This window comes from Salvia hispanica, unplaced genomic scaffold (genome assembly GCF_023119035.1).
Source record: "Salvia hispanica cultivar TCC Black 2014 unplaced genomic scaffold, UniMelb_Shisp_WGS_1.0 HiC_scaffold_839, whole genome shotgun sequence".
Lineage (NCBI taxonomy): Eukaryota > Viridiplantae > Streptophyta > Magnoliopsida > Lamiales > Lamiaceae > Salvia > Salvia hispanica.
Window position 1 is genome coordinate 47,078 of NW_025952620.1, and position 25,721 is coordinate 72,798.

Here is a 25,721-nt window from a genome sequence, read left to right on the forward strand (position 1 = left end):
ACCAGGTGTATTTAGACAGAGAATATTATGATTTCCTATTTCGCCTCATAAATACCCGCAAATATATATTCGCATTATACATAAGTCAGAGAGAGAGAGAGTGTGACAAGATGGCTATAAAGTATAACTATGAAGTATTGAAACAATGGATCAGATTCTATACTAAGAAAAGTGAACCAGTTGTATTATTATATGCTAGTATGATGTGTGTGTATTAATCCAATGAACATAATATATAGAAAAATTAAATAAATTAATTAATAATAGAGCCTTGCATCATTATGTCATGTATTTAAACAATTGCCGCAGTTTAATCCGAACCATATTATAACATTGCTAAATAGATAAGACAAACACCATTATTTTAAAATATATGAGTACATGTATTTTTCGGCTCTGTTTAATTTGCTATCCTATTTATTAATTCAAACAGTCTTCCCTCCGGCTCACCAAAATAAAGTCACTTTGCAAATGTAAATCGAAGAAGTTCGTGGCTTGCGACTTTTCGGAATTAGACTAATTAAATATGCATTACAATACAAAGACCACTATAATTGCATTTTTGAGATAAAATATGAAAATTTGAATTTTTCGGGTATGGATAGAGTTTGGCAGACTCAGACTCCAATGTGAATATTAAATAAAGAGCATACGACAAGATATTAAAAACCAAAAAAAACATCTCTAATCTTCTAATATGTATACATAATAAATACTCATTGCAACTAATGAGAGGTGGGTTTTAAACTTTAAATTTTTGAAAGAGTCAATGATCATCCGACTTATTAGGAGTAGTGTATTTTTGAACCATTTATATGCATGTACATTTCTTTACTCCTTCCATTCCATTAGAGTTGAACTGTTTCTTTTGGATATGAAAAAAATTACTAGAAAATAAATAAGAAAGAGAATAAAGTATATGAGATAATAATAACTCAATTTTAATGGGCCAGAGGAAATTCTATTAATATTAACTAATGAATAGGGGCTAGATGTATAATGACAGATAAGATTTTAGATCTGTATCATTTTGGCTGACTTAAATATATTACTACCATTTACATTCCATATAAGAATTAAACATCCATTAATGAACTAAATCTCACTTATAAAAGAGCTAAAAATATAACTCCTACTTTTATTGGTTTCACTATAAAATGGCTCCATGTCAACTGTTAATATTGCTGATTTGTGGATTAGGAAGCTGTCGGTTGTTATTTTGTTAATCAAATATCGAATTCGTACCAAGAAAATGCAATAATCTAAATCGAACATGCCAAATTATGTAATAGACTTGCTAGCCAAAACATAAAAAAAGAACGTTAATATGACGAAGAAGCAAATAGGAACTTAACAAAAAAAGCTAGTTCTTGATATTCATAATCATAATGAATTTGAAAGATGATAAATTTTGACATACCAAAGAGAAATTAGCCCTTGCAAAGTATTGCAGTAACCTTGTAACTAACTGTATGTTTCCACTGCTTCTGACTGTGCTTCATCTATCATATTCAGCCATCTGTACACCTGAAACGGGCGTGTCTGACTGTGCAAAACCAAAATGAGCTTTTATCGAACCAAAAACTGCGATTTACACACCTCGAATCAACAACCTATCTGCTACTCGTATGTGGTTTCTTTGGGGAACAAAAATTGAACCAGCACCAAACCTATTAGTAACCGGCCCATATTCTGACTCCTCGTCATCACTGTCAATGTTGAGCGGGCTGGTTCTGTTCTGGATGGCTCTACGTTGGAGAAGGAACACGTTGAAGTAGTAGCTCACTAGTGCTTCCCTTCCCTTCTTCGGAATTGCTTGAAAAGTTCGTTCCAAAAGTATTTTTCTAATGAGAGACGGTTGGACTGCACTGTATGCTGGAACTTGTACTGGTCTTCTTTTGTCCATGAGAATGCGACGTCCTCTCAATCATGTCGAGTTTCCATAGATAGAAAGCGGAGCCAAGTTCAAGCTTCACTTTCAGCCTCTTTTCCCTAATATGGAACCTCACACATTCAAAAGATCCAACAAACTGACATCCGCAACATTCTTGCCTTCCCTTTCCGATACGGTCCCTTTCGATTAGGGTTTTCTTCTTTTGTTCTGCTTTATCCAAAGGCCAGATTTTGGTACCTAACCATTTAGCTTCACTTTCATAATCCTCACCTTGGAACTCAGGCAAATCTGCTTGATGATTTGAGCCTATGGGGATTCGTTTCTTCCTGCAGTTGCTCAAATAGATTGGGGAGTCAGCATCAGACTGTTTGTCAGCATTATCCTCGTCGGTCTGAAAATCTGAGGAAGATGATTCAGCTCCACCCTGTCTCTCGACTTCCGATCCTTGGAGGAGAGTACCTCTGACTGCATCTTAACCCTTCATCATCATACATGCTCGGTGTATCTTTTGCTTCTTCTAAAAGATACGAAGAAATTGTTTTAATTAAGAAAGCGTATATGTTCCAAGCCAAGTTGTTCTAAAAGTAGAGATGATATATGACATACCATGTAATGGATAAATATATAATGCAAGCTAACATGGATGCTTTCATGAATTTTTGTTTTGTCAATTCAATTATATTTATCACTCAGAATTTCATGAGATCTATTCTTTAACTCAACAAGCGTTTAAAGAATGTCTGGCCTCTATAATGCATGCAAGTCACTGTTGACAACACATGGGGATTGCAAATCTAAACATAGAACACAAATAAACAGATGAAGTTCTATCACTGGAAGTTAGCTATGGAGTAAACTTACCATGTTGCCATTTTCAGAGACATAAGCAAATCCAGAGAAGACATAACTAAAAGTACTTGCTGCATTTACTAAAAATAAGATAGAATAGAATGGAATGTCAGCTTGAGCATATTTCAATAAATGATTTCTGGAAATCAACATAATAGTCTTTGTATAAGAAAACATGCGCAACTAACAACTTTTCAGAACATAAAGATCCTTGACAGAGGACATACTGAAATAGTGGTGATGTGCTTAGCACATGAAGATGCAAACCGACACAAACACTGATAGGCAACACGATGGATACCTCTATTGTGCATCGTGCACATGAACAACAAATGAATATTCAATACCGTAAAAGTTGACTACCATAAGTCAAAAAGTTTGGGCGGAGTTTTATAGCCCTAGATAGGCTAAAATATTATACAAAGAGCATGCTAATATACTGATCCCACTGGATATAAGAACTCAGCCCACAAAAGATAAAGGCATTTAACTGCTTATTTGATTGGATTTATCATCAACCGTAGATGTTAGATTACAACATACTCTCATGCATCCTAAAACTGGTCATGATGCAGTTATATTGGGGTATTGCATACAAATATATATTCATATTCATCAGCTGGAATCAAGCATGGGAGTAATGAAATGCAGACCTGCCAGACAGTTCGTTGAGACCCTGCATCGACATTCTTTCTCAAAAGCATCGCCTCACGAATAGTGAGAATTTGCTTCCAGACAGCTCACTCCCATAACAGTTCCACTTCTGCATTTCAGGTAATGGCTCAACAGCAGGCCCGCTAGGATCTTTTCCAACATTCGTATCCAATTCAGCAAGCCTGTGTAGCACTCTCGTTTCCTTTTCTTACTAACGGAGTCCTGATCCACTCTTAGATCATCACCATCACCGCCATTGTCAACAGATTTCTCCTTACTAATATTCACATCATCACTAACGCCATTTCACTGCTCCCTTCTCATCAGAACCCTCAACATCTATATTTAACTCCACAAACACTTGATTTCCATCAACAACTTCAAATTCAGTCTTCTTCAACTCTACAAACCCATCATCTCTCTCAATTTTACTCGATACGAAAACCTTGGACCCGACTCCAACCCCATCAAAAACCGAGTAAAATCGAAACACCTATCCTCACTCACTCCGTCCTCTCTATGTCTCTCAATCTTCCCCAACCATCTATCCAACGCATCCAAATACTTCCATACACCAACTTCAAAGCAGCTGAAAACCTCAAATCAAGCCCACAATCAGCTGCTACCGAGCTCCACAGCCCGTTTTCCGACACTCTGCAATATCCACCTCTCTTCCTCACAACAATCTTAAGCTTAAGCAAATCAACAACCTGCCCCTCACCAACAACCGGCGGCAGCGCCTCAGAGCAGAATTGCCGTAAACATGTTCCAAAAAAGCTTTGAGAAATTCCGTGAACGACCATTTAACCTCGGCACCGCCATTGTCTTCACCATTCTCACTCTCCAACCATCCTGCCATTGTTTTATTTTTTCTATAATTTTCAGACCCTAAAACAAATCAAATCCATTTCGCAATCGAAACCAGAAAGACAAAACGACGGTGCATGTGTGTGTGTTAAACTCCGAATAACAAAAAAATAAAAACAAAATCAAAGCAAGAAGAAGAAGAAGAAATTTGCGGACCTCCGATTTTGAGATGGGTTTTGGGCGGGACGAAGCGAAAATACCAAAGGTGTGCGGGAATTTGGATTTTTTGTTTTTGCGGTCCTGTGAAAAAAGAAAAGTTTTTTTTTGTCCCGCTCTTTTTTTTCTGTGTTGAACAGTGAAAGAGAGAAAGGAATGGGTAGGTTTTGAATATTTGAACAGAAACAGGGGCTTGTGTAGCAAAACCCCTAAAAATTAAATGGAGAAATAAATGTATGGAGGGGTCATTGGGAAGAGAGAGACGTACCAGTAAACCAATTTTCAATCGAGCTATTTGGGATTTGGGGATGACTCTTCTATTCTTCAATTCTTGACCCCCTCCTTTTTCTCTTTCTTTTCTTTGCCTTCCAAATTTTGGACTTATGCTCACCTTTATACTAGGGTGGGGTAGGGGGTGGGTTGGGTTGTGAGATTGAGAAATTGAGTTTTAGGGTTAAGGTTTGAGGGGTAGCATATTTGCTCTATTTACTCTCATTCATTGATTTTGGGGTAGGGGTAAGAAGGAGATTTGGGGACTGGCTGGGGTGTGGATTGATTCATTGAGAGATTATTTATTAGGGTTGTAAAAGGAGATGACAAAGCATTAGTTTATGATTTTTTTTGAAAGATTAGATATATGAGTTGGAAAATAGGAAGGTATTATTATATCTTGTTATATGATTGGTGTGGGGTCACATTAGGTAGTTTTAGGATCAAGATATATTTTGCTTGGTCATGTAGAGTTGTTCCATGGATGAGCAAAATACAATTATTAAATTCTAGCACAGTTGATAAGCAAAGGATTTTGCATTATTTTAAGACCATTTTTGATTTATTTTGAGTGTCAATGTTGAATTACATATCAATTATTTGTATATTTTATTCATATTATTTTTTTATGTGTTTTGTAAAATGAAAATAGGGAAAAAACGACATAAAACGTAAAACTGAAGCTAGAACTGAAGCGCAACAGGGCCCTTGGCCCCATACGCGGTCGCGCAACGGCCCAGGAATTCGGAGCGTCCGGCGGCCCAGGACTTTTCGCAGCAACCTGTGTTCAAACCCATTGCCGGCGATCCTGAAGTCTGATCAGGGCGTTCTACATGTCATTCTTTTCGTCTTCGAAGAGCCGCGTTGGTACCTTGATCATCTCAATCGGAGTTCGTGGAGAAAATTATGACCGTTCTACCAAAGTCGCCGAGGCTCAAGTCGAAGTTTAAATGGAAATTCAGAAGAAAGAAAGGCATTCCTGTGAACCAAATCTTTTCCTTAACCTATGGGGAAATGAAAATTCCTTATTTACTATTGCTTGGAGGAAACTTTTACCAAATTTAAATCTTTTTCAAGTCTATATATATCCCATAACCTAATTCATAATATTCACCATTCCATAGCCCCAAAAGGGGAGCCTCCAAGGTTCTTCCTCTCCACTCCATATTTCAATTCTTCCATCATTCTTGGAGATTGAAGCAAGGCAAGAGGAGCATGAAGACTTCAAGATTCAACCTGTTTTTTTGTTTATTTCATGCTCGTACTTTAATTATTGTTTTAGTTCATCCGTTATGGATTACGAAAGAATAGAATCTTGAGGTTTGATAGTAATTAATTTTTATGTAGTTCTTTTATGTTTAATGTTCGAACTCGTTCCACTTGATTTTTCTTGAACTTTTTTTCGACTAATTGGCTGTTACCTTGATTATTGTCAATCTTTGATTCGGTGATAGTTTTGATTGGTTTATCTTATATGTTCATACAATAATTGTGACATGAGTATTGATGCATGGTAGGGAGAAATCGTGGTAAAACTTGAGTCGATGAACGTAGAGCTAATTAGAATAACTAAAAGTTAGTGAAATCATTATCCTTGAAGTTCTTCTATTTGCCTAATTCTATCTTATTTGCTTTGTTCCTTTTATCTTATTTTTTTTTGTTTAGTTTCTTCATTTAAAACCCAAAACTCTTGTTTCTCTAGATAGTATATGACTGGTATATGATAGTACATACTTGCTTATATTTCTTGAGTTCGATATCCCAGTATTGACCTTTAGCTAGACATGCCCACGGTTCGTAAACGGCTGGTTCCGTTCGGAACCGCCGGTTGCTTGAAATATGGAACGGCCGAACCGTGAGGTTTTTCCCTGTTCGTTCGGTTCGAAAACCGGGGTTCGGTTTAGGTTTGAAACCCGCCCGGTTTTCGGCGGTTTTTACGGCTTTCACGGTTCAACCCGCGGTTTTCGGCGGTTTTTCGCGGCTCGGTTTCACGGTTTCCGACGGTTTTTCACGATTCGGTTTGGAACCGCCCGAACCGCTTTCCGACGGTTTCGGTTCGTAAATTTGAAACCGGAACGGCCCATGGTTCAAAATATGGCGGTTTCCCGGTTCAAGAAAGTCACGTTCGGTTCGGTGAACGGAGCTGTTACGTTCCGCTTTAAACCCCTTTAAACCCGAAAACCTTGGGCATCTCTACCTTTAGCTATACTATTTTGATTACTTCGCATGCCAAGAAATCATCATAGAATGTCACTCAAACCTGAAACATTATTGAACAAATTAGAATAAAGTAAATATGAACATAAGTTACAAACGGATATAAAAAACTGAATTATATAAACCAAAGAGTTACTAACACATCATTACAATCCTCTGATTTAGCTATTCGAGAAAACAAACTAAACTCATAGTTAGTTTAAAGGAAAAACATAGAAAATATAAAAACAACAAAGATAAAATCCAAAGGAAGAATCTTGTATGCTACAATCTTTTCTTTGATCCAAGCTCCAAACTCCAAGTATGAATATAGAAAGATGGTGGAAGATGGAACTCTCAAAGTCTCAAATCGACGTGGAGAGTAGGAAACAAGATCATTTTTATGAAGTACTCCCTCTATTTGCGGTATTTGAGTCATTTTGTCATATTGGTCGTTCCATAATAGTTGAGTAATTTCATTTTCTAGTAATAGTCAACACATTTTTCCTCTCTTACTTTACTCCTCTTCCTTTATTCTTTTTATCTCTCTACCCTTTTACATTTCCTACTTATTATTCCTTTATTTAACTCATTTAATACAATTTTATCATAAATCGCGTGCGAAAGAAACCACTCCACTATCGCGGAACCGAGGGAGTATTTATACATGCATGGACGTTTTTCTATATGGTATGATTCCAAGCCCAACATGGTAAGTCTTGAAGAGAAAGTATGTCAATTTGGTGCGCCGATAATCTCAACGGACCATTGAACTGACCCAATGGACCGCAAAGAGTCTTTCGGACTCTCGGCGTAGTGTCATCGAACGCTGACCATGTTTCAGCGGTTGTTGGGCGTGTTCAGCTTTAGGCTCAATTTTCGAGGCGGACCGTTGACTCTTCGGACGGCCGTGACATAGTGTCGCGATGCGGGCGATGCTAAATCTTTAGTTTCTAGAACTTGACATTTTTGTCCCTTTTCAAGCTAATTTTACACATTTCTCACAAAACACGTCAAAATACCAAAATGTATAAAATATGCGATACTGAGACATGAAATGCGAGTTTGACATTCAAAATATACCAAATAGGCCTTAAAACAGTCAAAATCCGAGCATATCAACTCCTCAAACTTAACTATTTGTTTGTCCTCAAACAAAACAAGAAAACAACATAAATAAAACAAACAAATTGTCTAAGGACTAAACTTTGTTGTTGTCTAAGGAAAAGATAAATGAAGCAAGATATAAAATAATCAAACCAAGTAAGGCTTATTAGTACACTTTCATTACTAACTCGTTTATCACATTGGAATAATGTACTCACAAGTGTTTCAACTTCCAAAGATGAGAAGTGTGTTTATCACTCACTCTCAAAGTGTATAAGGTATTATGAGTATAAGAGCATATCCAAATATTTACACTGAACTCAAACCCATTTAGTATAAATGTCACCTTAAATAGTGATTTTACTCTTACCATTTACACTAAGTTCAAACTTAAAATAATATTCTCTATATTTTTCTTTAACTCAAAGTCTCATCTCTCCTCTACTTGTTGTGAATTAACATAAAAAATTCAAAAAAATCTTTATTTTTTGTTGTAATACATATTCTTTGGTAGGTAAGGAATATTTAACTAAAAAGTGATTAAAAATAAAAATCCCAAGTTGAGCATAAATGAACTTCATTTTTTCTTTCATTATCCAAATTACTTTGACCTTATTCTATACATTTTGTCTAATTTCACTCATTTTCTCAAACCTTTGATTTTTCTTTTCTAAACAACCTTCCTTTCTTTCTTTTTTAGTAGAAAACTAATATCCATAAATAGTACCCAATAAATCAAAGTAGGAAATTTATTTACTTATAAAAAAATTGGACACTTATTCATTGAGAAACAAACTTCTTATTTAAATCTCAAACTATAAGCTTTGCATGTTGTATATTTCTAGCTCTATTATTTGCCTCTCAAATCTTGACATAGCCCGCAAACACTGCATATAAAAAAATTAAACACATTTTAAAATTCAAAATAAATGGAAAATAAAAAAAATAAAGATAACCATACATGAATTGATTAAAATTTGTAGGTCATAATTGATTACGTGAAAAGTTTTTAATATGGCCCCAAGTAATTTATATCAACCAATTTAAGCCATCACCATATGACTTTTTTTTTTGTACTCATTTCTTGGTGAAATTTTGTTGTGATTCTACTACTAGTATTATTTTTCAGAATTTATGATATACCATTATTATGAATGAATTTAAAAATTTTTTTATTTGTTTGTTGTGTGCTAAATCATGTTGTGTGTGTTGACTAGAATGAAAAAATAAATCAACTTTCAACCAGACCCCCCTACCATTAGCTCCTTTTATATGACTTTAATTTGAATTATAGGTATATTATCATAAATTGGCACATGCGTCCACTGCTATTATCATTCTTGAATATTAAACTGCTTATTCATCTAAAATATCACTTCAACATTAAGCAAATAAAGAACTGTGCTATGCTGTGCTGTGCAGTGTACAACTACTTGTACTACCATTGGGCAGAGAGAGAGATTACATACTTGCATGAAAGAACTTGAACGTTGCACACAAGACTCTCGACTTAGAAAAACTGTGTCCCCCTTTTCAAGCAAATTTCCTCTCCAAATTTTTGTTTCTTTCTAAAGATAAAAATAATTCACACAATCATCATCTGATCTCCAATTTTCTTCGATGTGAATGATGTGTTTTTGTTAGCATGATATCCCAGAAAACAAATAGAGATCAAGCAACACAAGATGTAAACACAAATATGGACCTATAAGGATTTTTGATAAGTCTCAAATATCATTCCCATCCAAATTTTCTGCATCAATGCTACAATGAGAGAGAGAAGTGTGGACCTATAACGTCGTAACAAGTGAGATTAATGAAAGCAACCAAATCGCCTCCTCCTGCAAGAATAAAGCCAGTTGGTTAAAAATTTTTTCAACAATCGCATAGATTAGCAGAAAACCTTGACAAAATCGCCAGTTTCAACAAAAAAAAATGATGACTGACTTGATTGAAGTTGAGCAACATGGCCAAAGCAAGGAGATGGACAAATCCCCTTTTGCTTTTTTAAACGGGTTGCTGTTGGTGAAAAGGATGGGAAACCTGTTATGCAAAACAACCTATGAGGAGGATTCAAAGATGGTCACATGGACTGAGAACTTAGCAGCCCTAGACCTGCCCAAGGTTTAGAGGCGGTTAAAACCGAAACCGTAACCGCAGTTACGGTTCCGAACCGAAATTGTGAGAATTTATTTGAACCGAAACCGTTGATTTTTGAACCGTGGATTGGTCCAGGTTCAAAAATTTGAACCGACACACGTCCCGAACCGCCGGTTCTGGGTGGTTCAAACCGAAACCGCCGGAAAACCGTGAACCCAAACCCGGAACCGCAAAACGGCGGTTCGGAACCGTGGAAAACCGTAATAAAATAGCCAACCGGAGCGAACACGTGAAACACCCTCGTGGTTCGGTTCGGTTCGACAATTCTAAATGGGAAACCCTAACGGTTTCCCGGAATGTGCCGGTTCCGAACCGTGGCACCTCTAAGTTGCAGCCCCGACACACAAATGCGGAAAAAAGGGAAAAAAATTGATTGATTTGCAAGACAAGTTCAAATATGGGATTATTATCAACCCTTGCCTAAAAATCAAGTGTTTTGCACTTGAAAAAATGTCCCGACCTTCATAGAAATGGGGAAAAAAAGGAAAAAAAGCTTTCAAGTTTCAACACCTTCCCAAAAGAAAGTTTCACCAGATCAAATTTTCCACCTTTGCTCATCGGATTAGGAGTCCGCATGAAAATTTATTTTTACTTCTAAAATGGATTTATACGCATTGGAAAAATGTTGATGCATATTTTGAAAAGTCTTGACATCATTGCAAAGTGAACCAAAACACAGGCCATAAATTGGTAATAAGCGATAACCCGTAAAAAGAGTGAGGCACACTCTGGTGCATCACCTAGCTTAATCCTCACTGTAATTTATGAACCCTAATTGTGGGGTGGATGCATATCTAAATGTACGCAAGTTTTTGCCAAATAATATTAGTTTTTGATCAGGGATAGTGTGTTTTATTGATAATCCCTTATTGCTACATTAATTCCAATGAATAGCATGCCTTCCCATCCATATCATGCTTATACACAAATTTAAGTTATTTACTCAGCTTCAGCTAAATTTCAACCAAAGAATCAATTCTTGATAAACAGAGATGAAGTGTTCTTACCAAATGGAAAGGGATCTGATGCCAGCACAGGATCCTTGAATGAAGTACCTGATCTCCAAGCAAAGCATGACGGCAGAAGAGAGATTGTTTCAGAAAATCAGACAACGGTCTCTTGATTTCTATGGAAACCAAGATTGCAGTCGATTTTCATGACGATGTTGATGTTGCAGAGGGTGAGCCATTGCTGTTCAATGCTGCTCCTCCAGCATTTTCCGTAACCCAAATATCTTTGAAATTTTCCCTCCTGCATGATAGTATTTTCCTGTCAAAATACTGTTAAGAAATTTGTAAAAGAGTCAATCTTTTAAAAAATCTGCTTAAATTTCTTACGCGTGTTTCCATTTGTTGCGAATTTATATGGTTTTTATTATCTTACTACCCATTGATCAAGAAATTCTTACAAGCCTTAATTATTCTTTTTAACTGTAAAAGAACGAACATAAAAGCATCTTTAGCAGAAGCTAAATAGGAGAAAGAAGTAATATATAAACATCAATAAAAGCTGCAACAGATCACCTAGTCTACCATCTCTCCATCTGCAGGTAGTTATCGTTGTGATCGCCATGTTCACAGCATGTCTCACCAGCTTCTTGAAGATTGTAGTTCATCCTATGTGACACCAGTGGTAAAGGGTCGGCCCTGCTTCACCATTGAAAGAACGATCGAGTCTTTCAAGCATAAATGGATAAGCCCTAGTTAAGCAATGAACCTTGATAAGCACATCTTCAAATTGTTATCAGTAGGTTGATTCTCAACCTATGCTAACACAAAAAGGAGAAATTATTGTGACGATTTGGAATCTTTCGAGTCCATGGAGATCGTGGTGTTAGCACCAAAACTGCCAGCATCCTGCTGTGGAACCCTTCTTCCGGAATCAGGCAGGACGCCTTGAAAGGACTCACCGGATACTAATGCTTGCAGCAGCTTCGGAGGGGGTGGAACGGTCACCTCCACCACACCTTCCAGCATTTTCACTACCATCCCCATCGAAGGCCTAGTAGATTCATCATCCTGTATGCACCAAACGGCAACTAAGCCAAGGACGCATTGCCTCGCCTCGTTATACACATGGGAAAGCCTCTTATCAACGACTGCTGCAACATTTCCTTCAATAATCTGGCGTGCCGCCCAGGAGGAAAAACCACTTCTCTTTCTCATTCTCTCCGCCTCCACCGGCAGAAGGTGGCCCCTCCACATTGCGCCTGCCACCTATCAGCTCCAATAATGTCATTCCATAGCTATACACATCAGCTTTCGATGTGATTGCAACACCAGAGATCCACTCTGGTGCAACATACCCCATGTACCTCGCATGGTTGCCAAAACCCTGCTAAAGTCTCTGCCAATCAACTTAGCCAACCCAAAATCCGACACCTTCGCTGAGAAATCTTCATCTAATAGGATGTTCTCGGGCTTTATATCACAGTGTATAATGCAGTTTCGACACCCTTCATGTAAATAAGCAATACCCCTTGCTGTCCCAACAGCAATCCTAAACCTTACATCCCAACTCAGACTCTGACTAGTGTGTTTCAGGTACATGCTAAGAGGTCCATTTGGCATATAGTCGTAAACCAAGAGACGATGAGAGCTTTCAGAACAAAATCCTCTTAGCCTCACCAGATTAACATGCTGAATGTTTCCTATAGTGCACACCTCTGCTCTGAATTCCTTCTCACCGCCACCAGGCCTTTCTAACCTCTTCACAGCCACGGCAGCAGAATTCGACAGCACACCTTGAAAACTGCTCGAACCCTCCATGACCTAGCTTCACCGAGAAACCCCTAGTTGCAGCATGAAGCTCTTTATAGGAGAACACCCTTAGATTCGAAACTTGAAACCCACTGTCATCTTCTCCCTTCCTCCTCATAGTCTTTCTCCTTCTCAAGTACAAGTGTACGGTTCCCACACTCAAAATCACAAGAATCCCACATATCATTCCGATCAAAAGAGCCGTCTCCTTGCTCTTCTTGTTTTTGCCACCGCCCTGGACTCCACCCTCACATACACGTTATCCCTCATTGTATTATCAGAAGTATAATTACGCAAGTTCAGAAGCGAACCATACAAATTCTTGCACGAGTTACTATCTGAATTATGATACAAACCTACGCAAGAACAATTCTTCAAGCACGCACTCTCACACTCACTCCTACTCCCACTGAACGACACAACCATTGTCCTGTCATAGGTCACACCTCCAACCTTCTGAAACTCATCATTCCCACTACAACTAGCATCATCTTCCCGCAAACAACCCTCTGCAAAATCATCCTTACCCCACGAAACACTACTCAACGGCTTAAAACCATTAAAGCATTGACAAGGACTCAAAGGGTTTCCATTACACTGCCCCAAATTCCCACACAATGCATAAACTCTACAGATATTATCAGGCTGAGACCAAAAGTGTTCCACACTTGACTCTGTTGGGACCATGTAAACTGCTTCAGCTGCCCCATATGATCAAGGACGAACCTCGTCAACGGAGCCCACTCTCCAAGGGCACCTCCGTGTACCCGAATGTTGCCATTGGAGTAAAAGGGTTCATTGAAGTTAAACTTATATATGTATGGAATCCATTTGAGGCACACCAGCAAATGCATTTCCACTCCAATTTCCAGTAGTCCAATACGTAAAAGGATTGTTCATACCAACACTAATATCATTATTATTACTACTATAAACAAGTGCAAGTTCACCATAATAAGGTGGATTCAGCCGCAGAGAATACCTGCCCAGAGCAGGATCGACTGAGCTCCTCCAAGCAGTCAGCTGCCGCTCCGCCGTCAAATTCATACCGGGAAGCCACGTGTCCGTCGGAAAATCTAAGCTCCGCCACACATCCGGCCGTCGCTGCTCAACAGCAGCAAATCCCCTTGCTCTAACAGCCTCAAATCACTTCCTTCTTCGACATTGTTCGATTCCCACACGATGTTCCTTGAATCTTGGTCTACTACGGCCAACTTACCGTCGCCAGTGATCTCCGCAGCTGCTAACGGTAAGTTCTTGATGGGATTTTCGCGGTTTGCAACCCAGATATACGCCGGAATCGGGATTGAAGCATACCAAATCCCGAAATACCAAAATTCGTCATTCAGGGAGAAAAACCCACTTTGAATGTCTTGTTTTCGCTTGAAATTGTGGCGTTCCCACTCAGAATCACCTGCAAAGATTCCAACTTTTTGCTAGAATCGGTGGAATTTTGAACTTTCTTGAATGTTTGAGCTGAATTTGCATCCAGGCCGACGTGAATTCTCACTGATTCGATTTCTGAAGCAATAATATACGATGATAAGAGAAAACTAGAATAAATTTGACTTGTAGATACATTTTTATCTGGATATATTTTTCAACAAAGTCTGAAGTAAAACTAAAAGAATTCTAGAGCTTCAAGTTTGTGACGCATTTTTGTTCTTCAAATCGCGGGTAGGTGTAAGAAAATAGAGGGCAAGAATCCCCAGCTCAGCGAACCAAAACGGCGTCGTTTGCATTACCTTTTTCCCTTTTTAGTTGCTTTTTATTCCATAAATCAACTCTGTTTAGACTTCAGATCAATTACTATTTTACTTAAGAGTTGTTTTTTTACGATACTAGTTTAATGCTTCGATATCAAATTGTACTCTTCTTAGATAATCATTTTAATTTTAGAATTGATTAAATATATTTAATTTTAAGCGCATAAATAGATTTTTTATTAATGTAATTGGATTTTATAACATTTTTAATAATTAATGCTATTAGATTTTATAACTATGGAAAATAAATTGAAAATAAAAATGGCATCTTTTGGTGCATATAAAAATAAAATAATAATCAACCATAAACTAGAATAATATTGTACTCCACTTTTAATATTTTTTTATTAATGTAGATACCAAATAGTAATATAAAAGAAGAGAAAAAAGTTATGGAAACCGAGCATTTTTTTGTGCATGGTAAGAGTTGTTGTGTGGATGCTCCACAGCAGACGATTCTTTCCCGAGAAAATAGTTTGATTTCAATTTTATTTTTTATATTTTTTGAGCTTTTTATTTCCACGAGAAAATAGTGTGATTTTAATTTTAGTTTACTATATTTTCAAAAAAATCTATGACAACCCACTATTTGAAAAGGAGCCGTTCATTGACAAAATAACTAAAACAGAGGTGAAAGCGGGTACAGTTACATTGTTTTCCTATACCGTGTTTAATTCGTGTGATGTGTTTCGTGAATTGTGAGGTTAATATCGTAATTTGAGGGTACCCAAATAATAGAATATCTTGACTATTGTTCATGCAGAGATCTTGGATTCCCAACCTCCCCACATTTTTGACTTTTGCTCAACACAATGATGTTTATTAAATTATTTCTCTGCTTATGGCCTTTCAAAAAAGTTCAGAGAAAGGAATACTTGACTAAGATGAATGCTTGGCCTTTCAGATTTATGTTTTCATAATATCATAATTACATAATAGAATACTATCATTAAAGTTCTGAGAATACAATGTTTTCGCAGTTGCCATAGCTTTGGCAGCATTGTGCATAGTTCTAAAGCACTTATAAGTGTATCAATACTCAATATCTAAACAAATCTTTATATTGAAGAGCAAAAGTGTGCTTCACGTTTGAGTGTGCATAAGCAGGATTACACAATCAATGAACACAACCAATAGTAATGTGCCACCTGGTTGCTGCGATTTTTTTTAAGGATATTGGCGATCAATATCGCGAAACTTTCAAAAGTTGGGTTTTTCCCACGAACTTTAAAATTGGCAAATAATATCACGAACTTTACCCCATGTTTGTTTTTTCCCACGAATGAAAAAATTCCCACAAATAATATTATGATACCGATTTGTTTTGTAATTTCTTGACAACAATTTTGAAAGTTTCAAGTTTTTCAATTTTTGAAGATAGTTTTTCTTAAAGCACACCCTCCAAAATTGTTCTTCAATCTATTAAAATAACATTAATTTTTTCATTCGTGAGAAAAAACAAACACGGGATAAAGTTCGTGATATTATTTGCCAATTTTAAAGTTCGTGGAAAAATCCAACTTTTGAAAGTTTCGTGATATTAGATGCCAATATCCCTTTTTTTTATTTCACATTATTTATAAATTTTTTATTCACAATTTACACTTGTAATTCACTGTTACTACCATAATTAATATTGATTTATCATCTAAATCCAGATTGGATAATCTTAACATTTTTGCAATTTAATTTATTTTTAGTATTTAAAATATATCGTATGTCTATTAATTAATCGTGTTTGTTGCTAGCTTAATTTAGTTATATTTTTTTTGAAAGAGTGCTATAAATTCTGAAATGGCATTATATATTGATAGGGATAAATTTAACCAGCAAGATTTTTGTACAATGACATTGATCAGAACATGTCAATTTTGGTAAAGCCGAGAAATGATTTTATAAAATAACAATACTAGCTCTTTTCGATCGTGCCAACTAAACTGATGTATTTCTTTGAACACGAGAGTAAGAAATTATATTAAATGGGTTAATTGAAGATAAAATAAAATAAGAGAAAGAATGCGTATAAGAGAGAAGAAAGAGTACAATAGAGTCTTCTCGAATATGCAAATCTACTCCTTATTGCAAAATCCTAAACCCTAAACTAAACCAAATTAGGGTTTTTAGAATTAGTTTTTTATGGATGAGATGTGCAAATGTATAAATTATTTTTGCGTTCATCACAAACCTATTTTACTTCAGTCCAAGGAAAATAAGTCATAACATATTAGGAGGATTTATCTTCATTCCAAACTATATTACTTCATTCCATTAGGTTTTCACTTCATTCCAATAGGATTATTACTTCATTCCACAACGTACCGCGTACGTTCTTTCTCTCGCAATGTCTATCATCGCGCCTACGGCACTATTATCTGCTGTGAATCGACTCCATGTATACTAGCGCCGTGATTGGTCTTGTCTTCATTCATTCGCTCGCGGAGTCGGCGACGAGACGTCAAGGTCATCCCGTCGCGTTTCGGTCCCAAAATTCCAGCTATGATAACAAAATGAAGTGGTAGCCTAATTGAATGGTGTAATAAGCACATGAAATAATGTAATAAACTGTTTGAATGAAATATGTGTAGAAGCATTTGAAGTCCTACTAAAATGAAGTAAAAACTTTGTCCAATGAGTAATATACCTATTGAAAGATATGTATTTTTTTAAAGTTGATAAAGTAAAAACTCAGTTCATTGAATTCAAATGAAGAATGTGTTGAATCATTTCAAAACCTACCGGAAGTAAGTGAAAATATACTTGTAGTTTCAAGGTATTATTCAATGAAGTAATAAACCTAGTACAATAAAGTAAAATGAGCTTGTAATGAAGATGATAATTTACACATCAACGCATCTTATCCAAAAACTAGTTCTATTGACCCTAATTTAATCTCTAGATCGGTCTTTAAAATTAGTTGTGATCAATGTGAACCCTTCTAAAGCACGAACTAGAGACCAAATTCGGCCATACATTTTTTTAATCTTGTGGTTAGGATTAACTTACAATTAATTTAATATTTTATTCAATAAATATTTTTTAAATTTTATTTTTTTTAAATTTTATTTTTTTTTTTATTTTTAATTTTTAACTTTTTTTACTTTTAAAAAAAAATTATTTTTATTCAATAAAAACTTGCTGGAGAAAATAATGAACTATATTCACTACATAATGAACTAAACGTATGTTATAAAGTAATTTTTTGCATTCATTACATACCGAATTTATTTCAACTTAAAGATAATTATGTCATAACACATTATGAAGTAATATCATGACTGAATGAAGTAATAAACTAACGGAATGAAGTAATAAGTTCATTACTACTGCTTGTCGTTTAAATGTCATATTTACTTCATTACTAACGCTTCATTTGGTTCATTATTCATTAAATATAGTTCATTACTGCCACGTAACGTTTAACCCTAAAATTTGTTGTATCATTAATGTATTTCGTCAAAATTACTTCATAGCATACTTCATTTAGTTCATTATTTCGTTAATATAGTTCATAATTTACTCCGGCAAGTTTTTATTGTATAAAAAAAATTAAAAAAAAATTAAAAAGTAAAATAAAATAAGAAAGTTTTTATTGAATAAAATATTAAATTAATTGTAAATTAATCCTAACCCTAAAATGGATGGTCCTAATTTGCTCTCTAGTTCGGTCTTTAAGAGGGATTTTGGATAATGAGACTCTGATTGAATAGTTATACTAGTAAATTATTTAAATCCTACTCCAACTTGTATAATTGCTTTATTTTTTTCAATTGTAAATTAGTATTGAGATTTAATTATACAAATATGGATAATAATAATAAGTTAAATATAGAAAAAACTTATTAATTTGGAAATAAATCCAATGCGCATATGCACGTTTCAAACAATTTTATGCTAAGTGCATGTGAGTATTTAAAAAGTATTCAATACTTTCAAACAAATTAATACTACTCCCAATTCATGATTTTGGGAGAGTTTATTATAAAAAAATAGAATGACAGTATATACAATTCAAATGTAAAATGCCTCAACATCAATAAATTTATCTACATACTAGTAGACTAGTAGTAGTATTAAATTTGTTCAAACATTTTTATATGAACAAAAACTCCAAAAATTATTCTCCCCGCAGTCCTCGCTAACTCAACCTGTATGTTTCTCTGCCGTTAAGTTTTCCGTCGAGCCCTTGCAGCACGGCTCTTGCAAAGTTTTTGTAATTCGGCTTTCAAGTTTTGACAGGGCTGGTGATATTGGTTTGGTATATCTATGTTCTGGGCGTTGTTTGGAGCAATATATATTTATTGTGATCCAGAACTATCTATACATATATAAAATGCAGTTTTGACATTCTTTTGAATTTTTTATAAATTTTAAGGTTAAAATATGAATATTTATGAGTTATGGATGATTGAGTATAAAAGAGACAATGATTGATGTTGTAATTATAAATTTTTAGTTATTATTTAGAAATTAATTATAAATTATTGCATGTAGATGATGTGAAGTAACGGCCAATTATCATGGTGGACTACACAAATGCATTGAAACTCATTTATTCATAATAACAAACGTATTATAACATTTAATCCATGGCTAATAACAACAAAAAAAGAATAAGAAAAGTCAAATTTTGTAACCTCTATTGTTTAATTTTATAATTTATGATGTTTTTATTCCATGATCTCTCATGGACTAATTTTGTGCCTATAAAAAGACATAGAGTTGTGGAGGGAATCACACAAAAGCATTCTCCATTCTCTAAAGCTCTCAACATTTTATTTACTTTTTGGAACATTTTATTACTCAATTTTTTGAAGCCCTATCAAGTTCATCTTTGCCTAGGGTTTAGATGTTATGACTTTAAAGGAGAATTTCATCTTTGAAGATAATATGTCAATCCGAGATAATTAACCGTAATGTAATTTGTCTTGCAAAAAGATGGATTTTCTCAACTAGACTTAATAGTTAGTTTATTTTATAATTTGTATTGTAATTTCCATTTCATTTATTGTTATTTTTTTTCTTTTGATGGCAATAGTTAGAGTCCCGCATGTATATATGGTTTGAAATTTACCCCAATATTTCTTACAATTCTTAGAGAGTGAAGAATCATAACATTCTTGACCCCAGACATGCATAATATTTAATTTCATCTTTAACAATTTATTATTTTTGTATTATATTGTCATTTGGTGCTATAATTATATTAAGTGGTGTAAAAATAATAATATTTTGATCACTTATGATGAATTAATGTCCTAAACCAATTAATGTAATGTTATTTTTGTGTATTTTATCATTTGAATTTTTTTTTTGTTCATAATTTTGATGTTTTGAATATTATGAGTTATTGATTCATTATTTTGCTAAAACTTGATTTACATTTTTTTAGAGAGTTATGAATGATTGTTTTAAAGATATTTTTCAAAAGTGTCAACACTTGATAGTCTCTTCTTGTTGTCCAAATAATTGTGTTTGTCTTGGTTCCTTTTTAAATAGTATATTTATTGAATTGTTATTTATAGTATATTATTATATTTTTAATCTTATATAGTTATATTAAATTTTTTTTTTAATTAATTAATTAATAATTTAAAATTGTACGATAAAAAAATATCCGTCATCACACGTGGGGTTTAAAACTAGTAGATATTAAAACCTAAAATGTCTGAAGAATGAAGATAGAGTGGAACTTGCAACATACAAAGTAAAAACACGGCATGATCTTATGTTGATGTATATTTTACTAGAAATCAAGTCACATGAACTGGAAAGGTAATTTGCAGTTAATCTCAGATACCTTATAATGTCAATTCATAATGTGTAGTTTTGCTGAATAGTGGAGTATTTTTTTCACTAAGAGAGGTGTTTCTTTGTCACTATTCATTTAGCAGCAGTAGTGAAATTTTATTTCTTTGTTTTTGTGGTGTTGGAGGATATGATAGAAATTATATCACTCATGTTTACGTGTTTTAGATATGTATCGTCGTGTCGTGGTCACACTCATACTAAAATTTCCCTCTCGCGCATGATCAGGTGAACAAGATATGACGTGGAATTTAATGATGTCGATCTCAAGGGTGGCAATGGCCAATGCCCCCTTTGATGGGAAAAAGAAATTTCAATAGAATACGCATATTGTATTTGTTATACTTCATCCATTTCTTAAAAATAGGAACTTTGAAATAATATGATTTTTAGTAAAATTGATAAAGTAAGAGAAAAAATGAGTCAACCTCATTAGAGAGAAAGAAGTTTGCTAAAATAGAAAGTTCTATTTTAAGATACGACCAAAAGGAAAGATTTTTATCTTTTTGATACGAGAGAGTATTGGTTATTCATAATTAATTTACTTTAATTTTATAATAAATTAACTAATATTCAAATGTTATAGAAAATTAATGATTCATTGTTCGGTCAAGACGATTACAACGACATTTTGAGCGCAAATCCAAATATCGGGTTTTAACTCCAAACGAGACCAAAGATGCTTACTTTGAGAAATTTCAATAAATATTATCTTAATTACATTGATCCGTTTTTCTTAAAATAATGTTAAGTATAATATTTTATTTTTTCAAAGAAAACATATTTTTGGCCCGATTCTTGAGAGCATGATGTGCTTGACACTTCGAGAGAAAAGAGCCGAAATTAGATTCTCATCCTTCATTATTTACCTAAAGAGGGTTGATAAGGCTAATTTCATGCATCGAAGTTATGTGGTGAAAAGCACTATATTTTACTCTGGGTCTAACACAATTTTTAAGCCTGTGTAGTGTGCTAATCACTAGATCCAGGAAAGCTCTAGGAAACGGACTAGCGAAGGAAATGAAGGAAAATGAGCTAAGTGAAGGAAAAGAATGGCTAGAATAAAGGGGAAAGTCAATACGAGGGCAACAAAGACTATCTATACTTGGCGGGCCCCACTTCAACGCCTATAAATAAAGGAGCATGCACCACACGAAAAAGGACGGATTTTGCTCTTAGCTCACACACAAAAACACACTTGGGAAATGGGAGTTCTGGTGGTAGTTTAGGGTTCTGGGTCTCATCTTCCGAGAAAGTCAGGCCGTAACCGTCCTGCGAAGCGGCGAAGAAACAATCTACTTACATTCGTTTTTGCACTCTATTTCGTTCGAACTTCGCATTTGGAAGTCGATTTGGTTGTTGATGTTACCGATTCATCTATGCATTTAGTTTTTGTCATGATGGTGTTTATCTTGTGTTGATCTCGTTGATTCTCGCTTTGTTGAAATTTTATTTCGCAATGCATGTTAATCTCTTTGGTCAATTTTGTGCCCGATCCGGGAAATTCGGCGTGGATCCGTGGTGTTGTTGTTGATCGGAGGTTGTTTGGTGAATTTGTAGTTATGGTATGTTTTTGGTCGGAGTTTGTGCTCGATGCTTGGATCCGAGGATTTAGCATTCGAGGTCGATCCAAATGGGATTCAAGTGGTGCATGGATTTTGAGTTTTCTATTTCCTTCGTTTTACTTGCCTTAGTGCCGTAGATCTCGTTAGTTCCTAATTGTTCTTCGCTAAATTGCTTAATTCCAGCTGCTTTGTTTTCCGATTACGCTTCATACCTGTTTCTACCGAGTTTTGATGCAATATGATTTGAAGAAGATGATGTCGCGTTGGAGCTAAGACTTTAGCTATTGTTTTTCCAGCCTTTCGTCCTTACTCTCGCTTTTTCAAATGCGTCCCCACCGCGCTTTATTTCTCGGTCTAGGTAATTTAGAATAGTTTCTTAGATCTAGTGATTGTCTCGGTTTCACATGCATGATTTCGTTTTGCCTAGATCTAGTTTTAGCGAATGATTAAAATTCCAAGTTTAGTCTAATTTCCTCAACCCAAAAAAATGCGTGCGCAGCCAACCCAAAATAATTTCCAAGTCCATGAGCATGTTCATTACGCATCCATCTCGTGGGATCGATCCCTACTTCCCGTGCTAAATTTTAGTATACGTGGTTGAGGGTTTTCTTTGAAGTGGTATTCGGTAGTCCGACGCACCGAGATCTTCCAACGATCCGTGAGTTCCTAGACCTTGTGATCTAGTGGATTCACGGACCTAGGAGTCTTGTTATTCCCTTACCGTGCAGCCTAAACAAAACCTAAAAAGGAATTAGGAAGCTTCAAATGGCGTTGCTCGAGGATGGATGGCATTTATTGTTATCAGGCTTGAGGATTTGGTGTAAATAGTTAATTTCGTTATTTTGTTTTTCTTGATGCTTTATGAGCACGGCTTCCATTCGAAGTCTGGGCTAGTTCATCCGGTCGTGAGCCGCCGATACAAGTGGCAAGTCAAAGAGTCTACGTCCACTATTACCACCGACGGTTTAAGGACGGTGGACCCATTTCCTTGGGGAAAATGAGAAGGAGTAAAATTTGGGGAAGAAGACCCAAGGTCGTCAAGCGAGCGTTCCGAGACGAGGGGGAAAACCCTTTTGGCTCATTTAGTAGATCCCGCCAGAAGGTCATCCCCCACATCTCGCTGAACCCCCCCATTAAATGCTCAAACCCGCGCGAGGCTTTGATATAAAGAAAAATGTCTGAGTTTTGCCCACATTCTCGACGGGAACAATGTCCTTACAATTCTGAACGGTTTAGTAAGCGGTAGCATTCAAAAGCCCCAACGGGGGCCCCCGGGAGACACGTTAAGGGCCTTTTTCACTGGGGGGGTTAATACTTGGCTACCGAGTTCCCCCGGATAAAACAAAGGATTTCAAGCCGGATTTTTTGGGATTTTTTTTTTCCCATCTAACAAGACGAATCCCTTTAAGAAGGAAATTCAGGAGTGAAAGAAGAATATGATGAGTCTCTAGCTCTTTTTGGGTCCCGGTTGGGCCCTGGAGCTGTCCAATCATAGGATGTTTGGGTTTCGAGACTTACATCTGTTTACGAAGGTGCAAACCCCAGCAAAGGACTTGATGAATTTTCCGCGGGGAAAATTTTTTACCAAAATAAAGGGAACCCGAGAAATTTTGGGAAGATGATCAAAAAGAAGGCCTATGAAAACCTGGGGAAAGATATTGAGAAGGTCCCAATGCAGAAAACAAGATGACAAGAAGGGGGAAGATAGATGATAAAAGGAGACCCCGGGGAAGCAATTAAGATAAACCTCATGTCCTGAAAAAGAAAAACCCCCGGTCCCCAGGAAAGGCAACTTTATTTTTTTCTGCCCCAAGGGGGAAAGCCGCCCCAAGCAAACAAGGGGAACTGGAAGTTGGAACCAAGGAAGACAAAGGGAGCCCATGGAGGGCTCACCCCAATTTTGATGGACCACAAATCAAAGCCCCCACCCCACGCAGATCACAATTATGCACAACCCCCCGGAGAGATTTAACCGGCGGAAAAACAAAAGGGCAAACGAATGGGACAGGGAAACGACCATACCACCAAAAGAATCAACAATCCGTGGACTTTAGGCCACCTCACCGAGGAATAACCGGGGGAACTATCAATTCCCAACCAAATCATCGGGAATCAAGGGTCTAGCAACCAAAAAAACCATTAAAAATCAAGGGGAAATATCTAACCAAGGTCAAGGATCAAATTTTAATCAATTCAACTCCGGGCCCCAAAGGGGTTTCGATGACAGGTCCACACCAGGAATTCAAAAGCCTGCAAAATTTTCATTCCAACAACACGGGGAAAATTGAAGACGCACGGGAAAAAAAAGCCGATGGATATGATGGGAAGCAACGTCCCGATCCGGGTTTTAAAGAGAGGGGAAAAGAAGGGAAACCGCCACGGCAAACCACCGACCCCCAACATTAGTCAAAACACCAGATCCGGGGGGGCTATGAAGGATCGACCCCGAAATCAGGGGGGCCCATACAAAAAGGGAAAGGGAAGGAAGGTCAAGTGTTTCAAGGGGATGCCCTAGACCCGAGAAGTCCGTTTGTGACCCCGGGGAGATTTGGGGGGTTTCTACCAATACCCATTTTTCCTAGATCCGAACCCGAGGGGTAAGCAAGAAGGAAGGTGGGAAATTGGTGAAACCGGGGAGTTCCACAAAAGCGAGGAGCAAACCATTTCCATACCGGGGAAGAAAAAAAAAGAAGGGTGAAAAGAGATCTCATGGAGATTTTTAAAACCGGGGAAAACAACCCGATTCTGAAACCCCGAAAAAATTCCCTTAGCAAGTTCATCAAGGAATTCATTGGTGAAAGACCAAACCGACGGAAGAAGATCGGGAAAGGTTTCCGATACAAAAGAGAAGGGGTCGAAAAAGCACACCCGGATTTACATTACCCATTTCTTGGGAATCAAGGTCGGGATGCTTTTCAAAGGGGGGGTTTATCAATATTTTACCGCTTTACCAAGAAATTGAAAGAGTTTGATGGTCGCAAAATGGTAATCCAAAAGATGAACCCTTTTATTTTCCCGGGGAATATTACAAAGGAAAATCGATTCGAAAACTTGACACGATCAAAAGAATTATGGAGGTCACATCCCATCATATATTTCATTTACCATGGGGGCTTACCCGGGAAAATGAAGCCTCCATAATTCATGTTGATCCATGTCAAGTCCAACCGTTTAAATATCTAACCTTTTAGAATATTTGATTTTTTTATAACTTTAGATTTGTTATAAACAGATTATTTGTTCCACATCACTTCCCAAACTTACATTCCCCGCTTCTATTATCCTTTTTTTGGGTGTAATGAAGGAAGGGAATCTAATTTTTAGCCATCTCCCAAAGTGTAAACACATCATGCTCCTAGAAATCAAAACAAAAATATGTTTGTTTTAAAAATAAAATATTAGAATATTACTTTTAAAAAAATAGACTTCTATATAATTAAAATAATATTTAATCAGAATTCAAAGTCTCCTTAGTGTCTGTTTGGAATAAGACCCAATTAAAACCCATTACAATGGGCCTACGCTTAAATATCATTATAATATCTCTTGACATCGAACAATGAATAATTAATTTCCTATAACATTTGAATATTAGTTAATTTATTATAAAATCTAATTTAATTAATCTATAACCAATATAACAATTCTAGTATGCATATCTCTTTGAAATTTC

At 36.0% G+C, this 25,721-nt stretch overlaps 1 long non-coding RNA gene and 2 pseudogenes across 1 annotated transcript; all 3 read right to left on the reverse strand.

Annotated features, from left to right (window-relative positions):
* Positions 1 to 1,309: 1,309 nt before the first annotated feature.
* On the reverse strand, positions 1,310 to 5,487 carry LOC125200191 (annotated as a pseudogene).
* A 4,512-nt stretch (positions 5,488 to 9,999) lies between these two features.
* On the reverse strand, positions 10,000 to 11,715 carry LOC125200182. The gene is made up of 3 exons (XR_007172689.1): positions 11,677 to 11,715; positions 11,161 to 11,404; positions 10,000 to 10,036 (listed from the first exon to the last, which is right to left on the reverse strand). It is a non-coding gene; the product is annotated as an uncharacterized LOC125200182 (long non-coding RNA).
* A 9-nt stretch (positions 11,716 to 11,724) lies between these two features.
* On the reverse strand, positions 11,725 to 13,959 carry LOC125200192 (annotated as a pseudogene).
* Positions 13,960 to 25,721: the final 11,762 nt, after the last annotated feature.